Genomic DNA, 15,599 nt, shown 5'->3' on the forward strand with positions numbered 1-15,599 from the left:
GAATAAATCTTGGAGCACAGATTTGGTGAGTGGCCTCTCAGTCTCTTGTTTCATTGGTGTATATGTAGTGTTTTACCCTTTATTATGTGTTAGTGTAGTGTAGTGTTTTTAGGGTACATTCAAACGGGTGGTAGTTTATGGTGAGTTTTTGCTGCTAGGAGTTTGCACTGTGGCGGAAAATTTTCGCAGCTCAAATTTGAAGTAGGAAACTCAATGTAAACCTGCCAGTGTTGCAAAACTATTACTCCCAACATGCACTGACAGACCATACATGCTGGGAGTTGTACGTTTGCAACAGCTGGAGGCACAAAGGTTAGAAAACCTTCAGTTAAGTTCTGTTATCTAACTCAGTATTTTCCAACCAGTGTGCCTCCAGCTGTTGCAAAACTACAACTCCCAGCATGTACTGATCGCCAAAGGGCATGCTGGGAGATGTGGTTATACAACAGTTGGAGTTACGCAACTACAACTCCCAGTATGGCGCGACAGCCGTTTGCTGTGCGTGCATGCTGTGGGTTGTAGTTTTGCAAGATCTAGAGGGCCACAGTTTAGAGAACACTGTATAGTGGTCTCCAAACTGTAGCCCTCCAAATGTTGCTAGACAACTCACCGGCTTCCGTAGTCTGCACCAGGGAGCCAGCCGCACGTCATTGCCACCTGCTGCCGCCGCCGATTGTCACCTCTGCCGCCGGTGATGGTAAGTGGACCTTCGGCGCCGGTCACAGGACAATTCCCCTGTTCTGCAAAAACCCCGACTGACTCTCCATTTTGCTAAGAAAACCAGAAAAAAGGGCCGTGGCCGCCGGGGAAAGGGGGGGTGGTCTCTGAAAAGGGGCATTTTCCCGACATTTTCACAAAAAAAAGCAAAGTGTAGGGAAAGTGGAAAATGTAGGGAAACCTTTGTAAATACCGCGGAAAATAAATTGTAGGGAATTAAAACCCACAAAGAAACCTACACAACACTCTTAGTAAATAAGGGCCATTGTGTTGTTTAAGTGTTTCCTTTATATTTTTGAGCATTGTACATCTGCACGCTTCTGCTATAGCCACACTACAGAAGAGTCCCAGTATACAGTATTAAGGTGCATGTACACCATGTTTTTTTTAAGCCTCAGAAGGATAAAAAAAAAAAAATAAATAAAAAAAACTCAACAGTGACTGAAAACCGCTGCAGGATTTAGTCTGGGCCAAAAGTTGAATACAGTCGGAAAGTAAACGGAGTAACTAGCTGACTCTGTTCGGCCCATTGAATTGAATAGGGTGTGGCACAGATGTGTAAGAAATACAGTGGCAGTCTGTTTTCAAAATTGCATTTTCAGACCCAGGTAGCACTATGTCTTTGGTTGGCCCTGGGGACATGAACAGAAGAAGGCAATATGATCCAGAACTCTGATAAAACAATTACAACTTTATTTATCACGTTAAGTGCTGAAATCTTCTACTTTTCCATGAGGAAATTCAGCAGAATTTTCATGTGGATTCTGCCTCATTTGCTGCTTAACTCCTTTATGATCCAGTGATTTATTTTTGGCTCACGTTTTTTGCTCCTCACATTCTAAGACCCATAACTTTTTAATTTTTTCCACTGAGAAAGTTGTATTAGGGATTCTTCTTTGTGGGAAAAGTTGTACTTTTCATTGGCATACTTTATTTTATCATCATAATTAGAGATGAGCGAACTTTTCAAAAATTCGATTCGGCCGATTTGCCGAATTTTCCCAGAAAAATTAGTTTCGAACCAAATTTGTTCGCGGCGAATCGATATTAAAAAAGGCTATTTCTAGCCTACATACAGCCTCTATAGGGGTATAGAACACTTTGCTGTGTCCTAAAATGCATATGGAGTGTGCTGGGGTAGTGAAATAATACTGTTATTCAGAATAGCATGAAGATTACTGGCATCGCTCTTAGAATCACTGCCGCACAGCAGCACAATGGCAGAGCCTGGTAGTGGCATCAGTGTCAGGAGACCATATAGTGACTGAATGACATAGCGTGGAGGTGTTGGCAGCATGAGGACACCGTGACTGAATGGCACAGCGTGGAGGTGTTAGCAGCATGAGGACACCATATAGTGGCTGAATGGCACAGCGTGGAGGTGTTGGCAGCATGAGGACACCATATAGTGGCTGAATGGCACAGCGTGGAGGTGTTGGCAGCATGAAGACACCATATAGTGGCTGAATGGCACAGCGTGGAGGTGTTGGCAGCATGAGGACACCATATAGTGGCTGAATGACACAGCGTGGACATGTTGTCAGCAAGAGGAGACCATTTAGTGGCTGAATGGCACAGCGTGGAGTTGGCTGATGCACTAGTACACTACACACCAGGGCTTCACAATCCCCCCCCCCCCCCCAAAAAAAAAAAAACAACACAATATATGAAATTTTTGACAAAGATTTCTCAAAGGTAGCACCCGCTGTCCAAGAATTAGAAATTTCCAGACCCAGGCCCCACTTCTGTGGCATCAGGAACCCATATATTGCCTGAAGCACACAGCCTGGAGTTGGCTGATGCACCAGTACACACCCGGGCTTCACAATCCCCTCCAAAAAACAACAACATTTTAGAAATTTTTTAAAGAAATACCTTTGTGTAAGAACAAGCGCATATCCAACAGTTCACAAGACTCTATAATGCAGGACGGTGGACCACCCAAAGACATTCTTCTCAAAAATAATAAACCACACAATGTTCGAATTTTTTTTACAAAAACTAATTCAATATGTGTGTAAGCACATCTGTCTCCAAAAGATCAGATCACCAAAGTACTTTTTTCGCCCTAAATCATGAAGCAGAGTTAATCCCTGTCCGTATTATTATTATTTTTCTAATTTTCATTAAAAAATCACACGCAACAAGCGTTCCATTGTGTAATGATTAGCATTCTGGAAAATTCAATTTTATTACCGATAAAATTATCAGTAAATAAAAAAAAAAACACTACCCAAGAGTGTTTAATTACCCCATGCATTACACCAGGAGCAGTCAGGAGTAGGCCTCAGCAGTACCCAAGAGGCTTTAATAACCCCCTACCTTTGCACGATCAATTGCGAGATCGAGCAATACCAGCTGTGTTATGCCCTCAGATTTCCGGGGCCGCAGGCGCGCTCCACTGATGGTAACCCGCTAACTCCCGGAAAGGTAAGCTGCCGCGAAGCAGGTGGTCTCCCCGAGCACGTTTGGCTCCAGAATTTCCACTACTGCCACACCACGCTGACTGCCAACCGTGCTACCGCCTGGCTGACTCAAGGGCAACCTTCAACTCTCTTCTCCCGATGATGAACCCCCTTCTCCTGAGATAGAGCAATAACAGGTGTGTTATGCCCTCAGATATCCAGGGCCGCAGGCGCGCTCCACTGAACGGATTAGGGTGTGTCCATCTTTTTTGGTAGCACCCTCAATCAAAACATTTTAAATTCCCAGACCCAGGCCCCACCTCTGCGGCATCAGGAACCCATAGATTGCCTGAAAGACGCAGCCTGGAGTTGGCTGATGCACCAGTACACACCCGGGCTTCACAATCCACCCCAAAAAAACGCAAAATGTTGTTGAAATTGTCTGACAAAATACCTGTTTTTTAAAAACAAGCGCATATACAGCAGTTTAGAAGATTCTATAATGCAGGATGGTGGACCACCAAAAGACATTCTTCTCAAAAAAAATAAACCACACAATGTTTGAAATTTGGTTAAAAAAATTATTACGTGTGTAAGCGCATCTGTCTCCAAAAAATCAGATCACAAAAGGATTCTAACCGCCAAAAATGATTGAGCAGAGTTACTCCCTCTCCATATTTTTATTTTTTTTTTCATTAAAAAATCACACGCAAAAAGCGTTCCGTTGTGTAACGGTTAGCATTCTGCAAAATTCAATTTTATTACTGATAAAATTATCAGTAAATTTAACAAGAACACTACCAAAGAGTGTTTAATTACCTAATTTTTTGCACCAGGAGCAGTCAGGAGTAGGCCTCAGCAGTACCCAAGAGGCTTTAATAACCCCTTACCTTGCCCGATCAATTGCGAGATCGAGCAATACCAGGTGTGTTATGGCCTCAGATGTCCTGGGCCGCACTAGCGCTCCACTGAACAGATTAGCGTGTCTCTATCTTTCAAGGACAGGTGCGTGTTGCACGCGGAAACCAGTTCGTGATAGGGATCTGGGATTGCAATTATTTAACCTTAAAATGAGGAATTACCAGTAAGTGAGGGTCATAAGCTGGCGTTGATTAAGTCCCTGCCCTTGGTACACACCGCCCGTCGCTATAAGCAATTGGATTAGTTAGTAAGTTGGTTAGTGAGGTCCTCGGATCAGCCCAGGCGGGGTAGGAGAAGGCCCTGGCAGAGCGCCGAGAATTTAACGATCATTGTTGAAATTTGCATTATGCATGTATTTAGCTACTGCTAAACATCCAAAAATTTAAGGCCAGAGGCACCAGGGAGGCAAGTAGTTTGTGAAAGACACAGAATGAGTCTGGAGCAGTCATTCGCAGTACCCAAGAGGGTTTCATAACCCCTTACATTTAAAGATCAATGGTGACATTTGCATTAAGCATGTATTTAGCTACTGCTAAACTTCAAAAAATTATAGGCCCAAGGCCAGAAGCATCAGTTTTCCCCATATTAGGAGCATAGTTGTCCCCCAGATTAGGCAGCATAGATGTCACCCAGATTAGGCAGCATACATGTCACCCAGGTTAGGAGCATACTTGTCCCCCAGAGTAGGCAGCATAGATGTCCCCCGGATTAGGAGCATACTTGTCACCCAGATTAGGCAGCATAGATGTCACCCAGATTAGGCAGCATAGATGTCCCCCAGATTAGGAGCATACTTGTCCCCCAGAGTAGGCAGCATAGATGTCTCCCGGATTGGGAGCATACTTTCCCCCCAGATTAGCCAGCATAGATGTCCCCCAGATTAGGCAGCATAGATGTCACCCAGAATAGGCAGCATAGATGTCCCCCAGATTAGGAGCATACTTGTCCCCCAGAGTAGGCAGCATAGATGTCCACCAGATTAGGAGTTTAGTTGTCCCCCAGATAAAGAGCTTAGTTGTCCCCCAGATTAGGCAGTTTAGATGTCACCCAGATTAGGCAGCATAGATGTCCCCCAGATTAGGCAGCATAGATGTCCCCCAGATTAGGAGCATACTTGTCCCCCAGAGTAGGCAGCATAGATGTCCCCCAGATTAGGAGCATACTTGTCCCCCAGATTAGGAGCATAGTTGTTCCCCAGATTAGGAGCATAGCTGTCCCCCAGATTAGGAGCATAGTTGTCCCCCAGATTAGGAGCATAGTTGTCCCCCAGATTAGGAGCATAGTTGTCCCCCAGATTAGGCAGCATAGATGTCCCCCAGATTAGGCAGCATAGATGTCCACCAGATTAGGATTTTAGTTGTCCCCCAGATTAGGAGCATAGTTGTCCCCCAGATTAGGAGCATAGCTGTCCCCCAGATAAGGAGCATAGTTGTCCCCCAAATTAGGCAGCATAGTTGTCCCCCAGATTTGGCAGCATAGTTGTCCCCCAATCAGCGCGGGCCAGTCAGAGCCAATCAAAGGGCCGTATGTGGCAAGTGGGCCGTACAATGCCCAGGTCTGCCCCAGAGGGTTTCATAACCAACCACAATAGAGAAAATGTTGTTGTAGGAGCATGGTCAATCTACTCAGACCCATCTGTCATTGGTGGCTGGAAATCCTGGCTGATCCATCCCTGATTCATCTTGGCAAACGTCAGTCTCTCCATATTTTTAGTGGACAGACGAGTTCGCCTTGGGGTGACTATGGCCCCGGCCACACTAAACACCCGCTCTGATGGCACACTACTGGCCGGGCAGGACAGCTTTTCCAGGGCAAACTCCGCTAGTTGCGGCCATAAATCGAGTTTGGCTGCCCAGAAGTCCAGCGGATCTTCAACGGTTGTTGGCAGGGTCATGTCGAGGTAAGCCACCACCTGCTGGTTCAGGTCCTGCTCCATGTCCACCTGCTGCTGATGAGTAGCTTCACTATGCGGCTGAAGGAAGCTACTCATCAGTGACTGTAGACTCAGGCTGCTGCTGATTGAGCCGGTACTGCTCCTGCCACCCCTCCCCTCCCCAGCAGCTGTGGCAGTGGAAGGTGAGCGCAGAGGGCCCCCCCGAGTCAGACCTGCGAGTGGATGGACCATGTGGCCGATAGGCATCGGCCAACCGACTACGTAGAAGCTCCCTGAAGTAGGTCAGTTTGTCCTCCCTCTCAGTGGGTGTAAAAAAGGCCCCCATTCTGGTCCGGTAGTGAGGGTCTAATAAGGTGGAGATCCAGAAGTAATCGCGCTGACGAATTTTGACAATTCGGGGGTCACTACGCAAGCAACTCAGCATGCATCGTGCCATTTGGGACTACCTGCCTCCATCTCCACTGCATACTGCCACGGTGTGTCTGGGTCCTCTGTCTCGCCTCCCTCGTAATAACCCTCCAGCTCCTCTGGCTGCTCCTGCTCCTCCTCTCCTGTCCAATGACCAGAAACACCGGCCATCTCATCCACCGTAAACTGTGCTCCGCTCTGCCCCTCATCATCCTCCTCCAGTTCATCCCCCACAGGACTCATGTAGCCTTCTTATGTAGGCGCAACATCTCCATTGCCGTGACCAGCCATGTTTTCAATAATTTTTTGGAGTAAATGTAGGAGTGGAATTACGTCGTTCATGGCGTAATTCGAGCGACTAACAAAAAATGTGGCTTCCGCAGAGGGCCTCAGCAAACGGCAAGTGTCACGTATGAGCTGCCACTCGTTCACATTGAAGTTACACAGGAGAGTACTCCTATCTGCTTGTATCATCAAAAAATACGTGATGGCTTTTCTTTGTTCGTATAGTCTGTCCAACATATGGAGTGTGGCATTCCAACGCGTGGCAACGTCACAAATGAGACTATGTTGTGGGATACCATTCTGATGCTGCAGCTCAAGCAAAGTGTGCTTGGCGGTGTACGAGTGGCTGAAGTGCATGCACAGTTTCCTTGCCATTGTCAGGACGTCTTGCAAATGGGGTGAAGACTTGATGAACTTCTTGACAACCAGATTCAACATGTGTGCCATGCAGGGCAAATTGTTCACACTTTCTTGTCGCAGCGCGGCCATAATTTTCTTTCCATTGTCAGTCACCATGGTTCCCATTTCCAGATTTCGTGGAGTAAGCCATACTCGGATTTCTTCCCTAATGAACTTTAGCAGTTCCTCCCCTGTGTGACTCCGTTCGCCAAGGCAAACCATGTGAAGGACAGCTTGACACCGCGGTGCCCTACACACGTGCTACGATGAAGGGCCACCGAGATTTGGACGTGCAGTGGAGGCTGAGGACACGGGGGAGGAGGAGAAGGAGGCGCACACTGTAAAAGGACCAACTGCCTGGGAGCGAGAGCGTGGAGGAGAAAGCGGTGTGACCTGTCCAAGTTGCTGTTGTGGCTGTGCAGGAACAACATTTACCCAGTGGGCCGTAAAAGACATGTATTGTCCCTGCCCATAGTTACAGCTCCACACGTCGGCACTGCCGTGCACTTTTGAACACACCGTCAGGCTCAAGGACTGGCCCACCTTCTCTTGTACAAACTTATGCAGGGCTGGTACTGCCTTCTTCGCAAAAAAATGACGGCTTGGGACTCTCCACCTCGGCACAAGCCATCAATTCCCTGAAAGCTGCAGAGTCCACCAGTTGGAAAGGGAGGGACTGCAACACCAGCAACTTGGACAGGAGCACATTCAACTTCTGCGCCGTTGGATGAGTGGGCGCATACTGTTGTCTCTTGGACATGGCTTCGCCGATCGATTGTTGGCGGAATGGCTGACAAAAAGCAGAAGAAAACCCTCGGAAACCATTTTATAAGTCACAATCCCAGTATCTCATTGCTATATTTTAGTTAGACATATGTCTTATGTCATTAAAACAACATTTTAGCTTTTACTTCTTTTTCTTTACCTTAACTGTTTACACTTGCTTTTTGGTTACATGCCACTTCCTGGCCACGCCCCCTTAGGTGTTTTGGCGCCCATTTTTCACATAAATACTTACCTGCTTGTTGTATGACAGCACACCTGATCTGAGGAAGAGGTGAGTCACCCTCGAAATGCGTAATCTGTATGTTTATTATTTTTAAATAAACTTTCATGTATACAATATTCCAAGGTATACATTGCATCATTTTGTGCACCACCTGATGACCTAACCGGCAGCGCCTGGATGAATGAGGTTCTTTTCCATTTTCCGTTTGATGACCACGTCAGGACATATGTGCCTGTGACCTTTGGCTTGCAGCCCTCCCTTGGACATCAGTGAGTACCCCTATATGGGGTGATATGCACTACTTCTATTTACATCTGGTGAGCAGCCACCTATAAGTGCCGTGGGTTTTCCCACATTTACACTTGCTGTTTGTGTTTAAGGGTAATACACGAGGTGCCGTTCCCCAGTCTTTTTTCTTTCTATTTATTTCAAAAAGCAGAAGAAGCAGGAGCGCTAGAAGGAGGGTTTGACATAATGCTCCATTCGGCTGAGGTAGTGGAGCCTTGGCCGGATGATGGAGGGAGCGGATGGCCACTGAGTGATGGGGCAGGCTGGACCACTACATCGGAGCCACGGTTATCCCAGGCCGCTTTATGGTGGCGAATCATGTGTTGACGCAGGGCCGTGGTGCCGAGATTGGGACCCTGGCTACGCTTCACTTTCTGCAGACAGATTTTGCATGTGACTACGCTAAGGTCCTCCGGATTCTTTATAAAGAACAACCACACCGCAGAGTAGCTGATTTTCCCACCCGCAGTCCGCACTATTTCGCTGCTATTGGCGCCGTCTCCAGGAACCCTTGTTCCACTACCTCCCTGAATGGTAGCTTGCCGCAAAGCAGGTGGTCTCCCCCTGGCATGTTTGGCTCCTGAATTTCCACTACTGCCACCGCCACGCTGATTGCCAACCGTGCTACCGCCTTGCTGCCTCATAGACAAAGAGCAAATATCTTCTCCTGATGATGATGAAGCCCCGGCTTCTGCACCCGGCTCCCAATTGCGATCGGCTTCATCATCATCAAAAGATGTGTACACATCACTGATGTCCTCCTCGTGTTCCACAACAGTGTCTGCCTCAGGACCCTGAACAATTGAAACACCGCTTCCCCCGTCACTCTCCGCATCACTACTTGCCCGCCATGCGGAGCAAGCGACCCATGTCTCCTCACATTCTTGGCTGCCCATTAGCTGCTGACTGTCCTCTATTACATAGTCCTCACTAAATAGTGGAGCTGAACCCAAAGCATGAGATACTTCTTTGGGAGAGGGAACAGCATAGGACAAAGGCAATGGGATTAAGGGGACTGCTCTCGGGCCATGCCAACTGAGGGTTGTGTCTGAGGAACCCACCGACTCTTGACTGGGATTGTGAGATGTCGCTTGTGATGATGGGGATGAGTGTGCAAACCAATTGACGAGGAGAGATGGGTCGACGACACGACCGCTGGGTGTTAACGGGAGTTCAGGCCCATTGCTGCGACTCCTGCTGCCACTCACCCCAAGTCTGCTGCCAACTCTGCCTGACGTATGTAGGCCTCTGCCCCTTCTCTGTGTACTTCCTGGCACTTCCCTGCCTGACATACTTAGTACGTTTATGAGGGTATAGAACAGCAGCAGGCGATTACTTACAGCTGTCCTTTCGAAGTATATAGGCCCTAGACAGAATAACAGTTACTAAATAGTACACTCCTTTGTTGTATGTATGCCCTTTGCAATAATGAGCGCACTGGTATGCATATTTCTACGCAGAAAAAAGACACTTTTTTTTTTAAATACACCAGCAGGTGTATACTAATGTGTGGAATAGCACTGAATTTAGCACAGAGACAGAATAACAGGTAGTAAATAGTACACTACTTGGTTCTATGTATGCCCTTTGCAATGATGAGCGCACTGTTAAGCGTATTTATACGCAGAAAAAATATCTTTTTTTGTTGTATACACCAGCCGGTGTATACTAATGTGTGGAATAGCACTGAATTTAGCACAGAGACAGAAATACAGGTACTAAATAGTACACTACTTTGTTGTATGTATGCCCTTTGCAATGATGAGCGCACTGTTAAGTGTATTTGTACGCAGGAAAAACTTTTTTCTTTAATACACCGGCAGGTGTATAACGTGTGGTATAACACTGAATTTAGCACAGAGACTGAAAAAAAGGTGGTATATGGCACACTATTTGCTTGCATGTAGACCCTTTGCAATGATAAGGCCACTGAAAAAGTGTATTTGTACGCAGGAAAACCTTTTTTTTTCTTTTTCTTTCATACATCGGCAGGTGTATAACGTGTGGTATAACACTGAATTTAGTACAGAGACAGAGTAACAGGTGAAAAATGGTAAAAAGGCACTAAAGTCCACACTAATATGACTTATTTCTGAACAGCAGCAGGACCCAACTGGGCAGCACCACAGAATTTTTTTTTTTACAGGGATTAAACCCTAAATTGCACTCTGTCACACAATTGTGAGAATCAGATTTGTGGAGCAACAGAAAAAACTCAATTGGGCTGAAAAAAGAGGAGATTAGATGCTCCATACAGGTAAAACAGTTGTGAGATCTATGACGCAGGTGACTGCTATGCAGCACCTCTATGCCTGCTATATGGAGTAAGGAGAATACGAGGTTTTGCTAGAATCGTTCTCGGTCAGAACTGCAGCAACACTGTGCCCTGTGTCTTTCCCTAATGCTGATGTCACCACTGTATATATGCTGTATAACGCCGTTGTATGCGATCAGCACACAGACGTGCAGTCACTTCCTTTCCCTATCTCGTGCATAGGAGAAATGACCAGAGGGAAGATGGCTGCCGATTATATAGGGCTGTTACATCACAGGGGTCAGTGAACACTGATAGCCTGCATCTCCCATGTGATTCAGGGTCAGCCCGCCTACCTTCATTCCCGCCACTGTTTCCCACCCTCCCATAATCCCCTGCCCCATGTACTCACATGTGGATCCGCCATCTTAGGTCTCCAATAGCCTGGAACGCTGTATCACAGCAATATTCGTATTCGTTGTGAATTGAATATTTCATGAAATTCGTAACGAATTCGGGTTCGTCAACTTCGATTCGCTCATCTCTAATCATAATGTATTACGGAGCCAGAAAAAATATATGTTTTTGGCAAAATTGAAACAAATATGGAACTGCGCAATTTTGTGGGGCCATTATTTTTTCAGAGTACGCAATATGGTAAATATGACATGCTATCTTTATTCTATGGGTCAGCAAAATTCCAATGATACCAAGCATGGGTCATTTTTTATTCATTTTAAAAAGGTAAAAAAAAATTGGAAAACTTGAAGAAAAAAAAAAGGTTTTTCTGACCCCTATAACTTTTTTATTTTTCCACCTATGGAGCTATGTTAGGGTTTATTTTTGGTGGCATGAGCTATAGTTTTTAATGATACTACTTTTACGTATATATATAATTTTTTAATGACTTTTTATTAGGTTTTTTTCTGGGACATGGTATGACCAAAAATCAGAAATTGTGCCATTAAGCAGTTTCTTGTGTTTATGCCTTTTACCGAGCAGCATCAGGAACATCATAATTTTTTAGTTCAGACAATTACGCATGCGGCGATACCAAATACGTATTACATTGATCTATGTTTTCGGCGTTGACTTCAATGGACTCTGCTGAGGAATTCTAAAAAAAACTATAAACAGGTTCAATGTTTTTGCAGAATACAGAATACAGAATTTCCGCAGTGGAAAATTTGCTGTGTGAATAGGACTGTGTAAATTCCATCACCACATTGTTAAAGAAGAAGTATCATGGACCAAGTCACAAATTTTTTTTTCTATCATGTGAAAGTGCATCAGCTCATCATTCTGACAATCTGCTCCTCATGTATCTCACCCTCTCCCTTCTCCTGCCATCCCCTCTGAAAGATCGCTACTTCCTGGTCCATGGAGATCCCTGACTTCCTGTCTCCCATAATGCCTTTCAGTTCATCATAGAAGTAGCCCAGCCTAGACTAGTGCTTCCTAACCAGGCTGCCTCCAGCTGTTGTGAAACTACAACTCCCAGCATGCCTGGGAGTTTTAGTTTTGCAACAGCTGGAGGCACCCTGGTTGGGCTACACTGACCTAGACACTGATCACTTTCCTAACAGCAGGCTCAGTGTTTCCCCTCCCCCTGCTTCTATTCTCAGGACATCGTTCTTTCAGACTGACCTGCTGTCAGATTGTAATCAGGGATCTCCCCCTCCCCCTCTGCTTCTTCTCGGGACATTGGGACATCGTTCTTGCTGTTATAAACACTGAGCTGGCTGTCAGATGCTTCCCTGCCGAGGAGATGAAGACACGTGAGCTCAGCTCACTGGGGCTTCTATGATTGGCTGAAGCTGCACATGGGAGGTTCCCTTGCCGTGCACAGAGCTGGCTAAGCTGCAGAACTATGGGAAATTGTGACATCACGGCCCCCAGCATAATGCAGCTCAATGGGGGGTCGCAAGTCATCAGAACAGGGAGCTGCTGAACTTCCTCTCTGAACAAAGAAGCTAGAAAATCGTTAATTTCTAACGATAATTTGTTTTCCCTTAGTCCTAACAGTAGCACAGATGGGGTATTCTACCCCCCGCGAACTGGTAGGACAGATGGAATTTTTATTGATTAATAAACTAATTAGCAAACCACACCCACTATACCCTGTATAAAGGAGGGGTCACCCTCTGTCCCCTTGTGTTGTAACAAGAAGAACTAATAATAATAATAATAATAATAATAATAATACTAGGGAGGGAAAGTTGTGCTACTGTTAGGACTAAGGGAAAACAAATTATCGTTAGAAATTAACGATTCCCTTACGTCCTAACCAGTAGCACAGATGGGGATATGGCAAGCAGAATACCCTATGAGGGAGGGCTCTCATGCCTGGCGGCAGATAATACTGACCGTCCAAAGGAAGAGTAATCGGCAACTCTACTATCAAGCCTGTAGTGGGTGATAAAGGTGGAGAGTGAACTCCAGGATGCAGCCTTGCATATGTGTTCCAAGGGAACTAAATTCCTTTCCGCAAAGGAAGTAGATACAGACCTGGTAGAATGAGCTCTTACGAACTCAGGAGGCTCCATGTTCTGAGATACCATTGCTTCACAAATGGCATTTTTTACCCATCTACTGATGGAAGGTTTAGAGGCTTTGTGACCCTTCCGGGCCCCTGCAAAAAGGATTAGTAGATTTTCATCCTTCCTAAACATCTTAGATCTTTCTAAGTAGATCCGGAGACATCTAGAAATATCGAGGCAATGCAGGCCTCTTTCTTCGTCAGTGGATGGACGTGGAGCTAGGACTGGAAGAGAAATTATTTGATTTATGTTCTGGAAGGATGGTACTTTAGGGATAAAAGATGGAATAAATCTCAATAGTACCCTATCTGGCAAGAATCTTGTATAGGGTTCAAACGCAGAGAGCGCTTGTAATTCACCAATTCTCTTGGCAGATGTTATAGCCAGTAAAAATGTTGTTTTAATGGTAACAAACTTTATGTCCACGTCCTCCATAGGCTCAAAGGGAGGAGATGACAGTCCCTTGAGTACGACTGATAAATCCCAAGTGGGAACTGGTTGTATAATTGTAGGTTTCAACCTTGAGGCCCCTCTCAAGAATGTTTTGATCAGTGGGTCTTGAAATAAAGGCTTATTAATGTAAGCCGAAATGGCCGAAACTTGGACCTTGAGAGTAGAAGGAGACAAATTCTTGTCTAGTCCATCCTGGAGAAAGCTGAGAATGGTAGGAGCAGCTATATCTCTTCCAACTTGCTTCTTGGAGCACCAAGATTGGAAAATTGTCCAGATTCTTTTGTATGTCTTATTGGTTGACTCCGCTCTGGAGTGTGAGAGTGTTTTCAAGACCGCACTGGAAAGCCTTTCTAAATGTGGAAGGGACTGATCAACCTCCAGGCTGTCAGGTTGAACATCTGAAGATTCGAGCAGCTGTGCGTGTCCCCCGACACTAATGCTTGCTCTGGGGGAAGCCTCCAAAATTGTCCCCGACTCATCTGAAAGAGTTGGGTGAACCAAGCTCTCTTGGGCCAAAATGGGATTATGGCTATGACGGATGCTTGGTCTTGCCTGATCTTCATCAATACCCTTGGGATCAAGGAAATTGGAGGGTAGATGTAGGCCAGCCTGAACCTCCACGGGATTGAGAAAGCATCTATTGCCACCGGGTTGTCTTCCCTGTAAAGGGAACAGAACCTCTCCAACTTGGAGTTGAACCTCGTTGCCATGAGGTCTATCTCTGGCACACCCCACCTGAGCGTTATCTCTCTGAATATGACTGGGTGGAGAGACCATTCTGCGGTTAGGAGTCCTCTGCTCAGGCGGTCGGCTATCATATTGAGGGAACCTCGAATATGAACCGCGGACAGGTGGGTGAGGTTCCTTTCTGCCCAATCCAAGATCAGACCCACCTCTCTGAGGAGGTTTTGTGACCGAGTGCCTCCCTGCTTGTTGATGTACATCACAGCCGTCATGCTGTCGGATTGGATCTTGACAGCTTTCCCTTGGAGGACGGAAGCAAAGTGCAGCAATGCTAGCCTGATTGCACGAATCTCCAGGAGATTGGAGGTTAATAGTTTGTCCTGAGGAGACCATGCACCTTGCACTGTCAGATCCTGAAGATGCGCTCCCCAACCTACAAGGGATGCGTCGGTAGTAAGTATGATCCAAGAGGGTTGGATCAGGGACCGGCCGTCCTCTAGGTGAGACCACCACCTCAGAGAAGAACGGGTTGCGCAAGACAGGGAGTGACACCTGTTCAGGCCGGATGGCCGGTGATTCCAAATGGCAAGAACCTCTGCTTGGAGAGGGCGAAGATGCCAAAGAGCCCAAGGTACCGCGTCTGCGGTAGCGGACATAAGTCCCAACATCCGCATGAGAGTGCGAATAGACACTTTCCGGGATATTAAAAGATGTTGAGCCGATTCTTGAACCCGGAGTTTTCTCTCGGGAGTGAGGTAGAGTGTCATTGAGATTGTATCGACTATGAAACCAAGGAACCTCACTGATGTTGTCGGGAGGAAATTGGACTTGGCCCAATTGACTATCCAACCCAACTGATGAAGGAAGGATACGGCTAGCTGGAGATGTTGGGACAGGATCGTTTGAGATGGAGCTCTGAGGAGCCAATCGTCTAAGTAGGGAACAATGCTGAGCCCCTGGAGCCTTAGAGCAGCTACCACAGCCACCACAACCTTGGTAAATGTGTGAGGGGCAGAAGAGATCCCAAACGGGAGGGCTACAAACTGGAGGTGTTTTAGAACTCCCCCTACCTGAACAGCGATCCTTAAATACTTCCTGGATGCAGGATGAATAGGGATATGGAGGTAAGCATCCTTTAAGTCCAGGGTGGCCAGGTAATCTCCTGGCGAGATAAGGTTGACCACAGACTGAATGGTTTCCATGCGAAAGCGTTTGTGCTTTACAAACTGATTGAAAAATCTTAGATCTATAATCATCCGCCAGTCTCCCGTTAGCTTGGGAACAAGGAAGACTGGGGAATAGATCCCTGCCCCCAAATCCGGTGTAGGAACTTCCTCCAGGG

At 46.3% G+C, this 15,599-nt stretch overlaps 1 long non-coding RNA gene across 1 annotated transcript in view; it reads right to left on the reverse strand.

Moving 5' to 3' along the window:
- Positions 1-12,544, reverse strand: part of LOC130294382 (uncharacterized) — a 51,545-nt gene extending 39,001 nt beyond the window's left edge. The window contains exon 1 of the long non-coding RNA XR_008848477.1: positions 12,228-12,544. This is a non-coding gene — a long non-coding RNA (uncharacterized LOC130294382). The remainder of the gene's footprint in view (positions 1-12,227) is intronic.
- Between the last annotated feature and the right edge of the window lie 3,055 nt (positions 12,545-15,599).

The sequence above is a fragment of the Hyla sarda genome, chromosome 10 (genome assembly GCF_029499605.1).
Source record: "Hyla sarda isolate aHylSar1 chromosome 10, aHylSar1.hap1, whole genome shotgun sequence".
NCBI classification, from domain to species: domain Eukaryota; kingdom Metazoa; phylum Chordata; class Amphibia; order Anura; family Hylidae; genus Hyla; species Hyla sarda.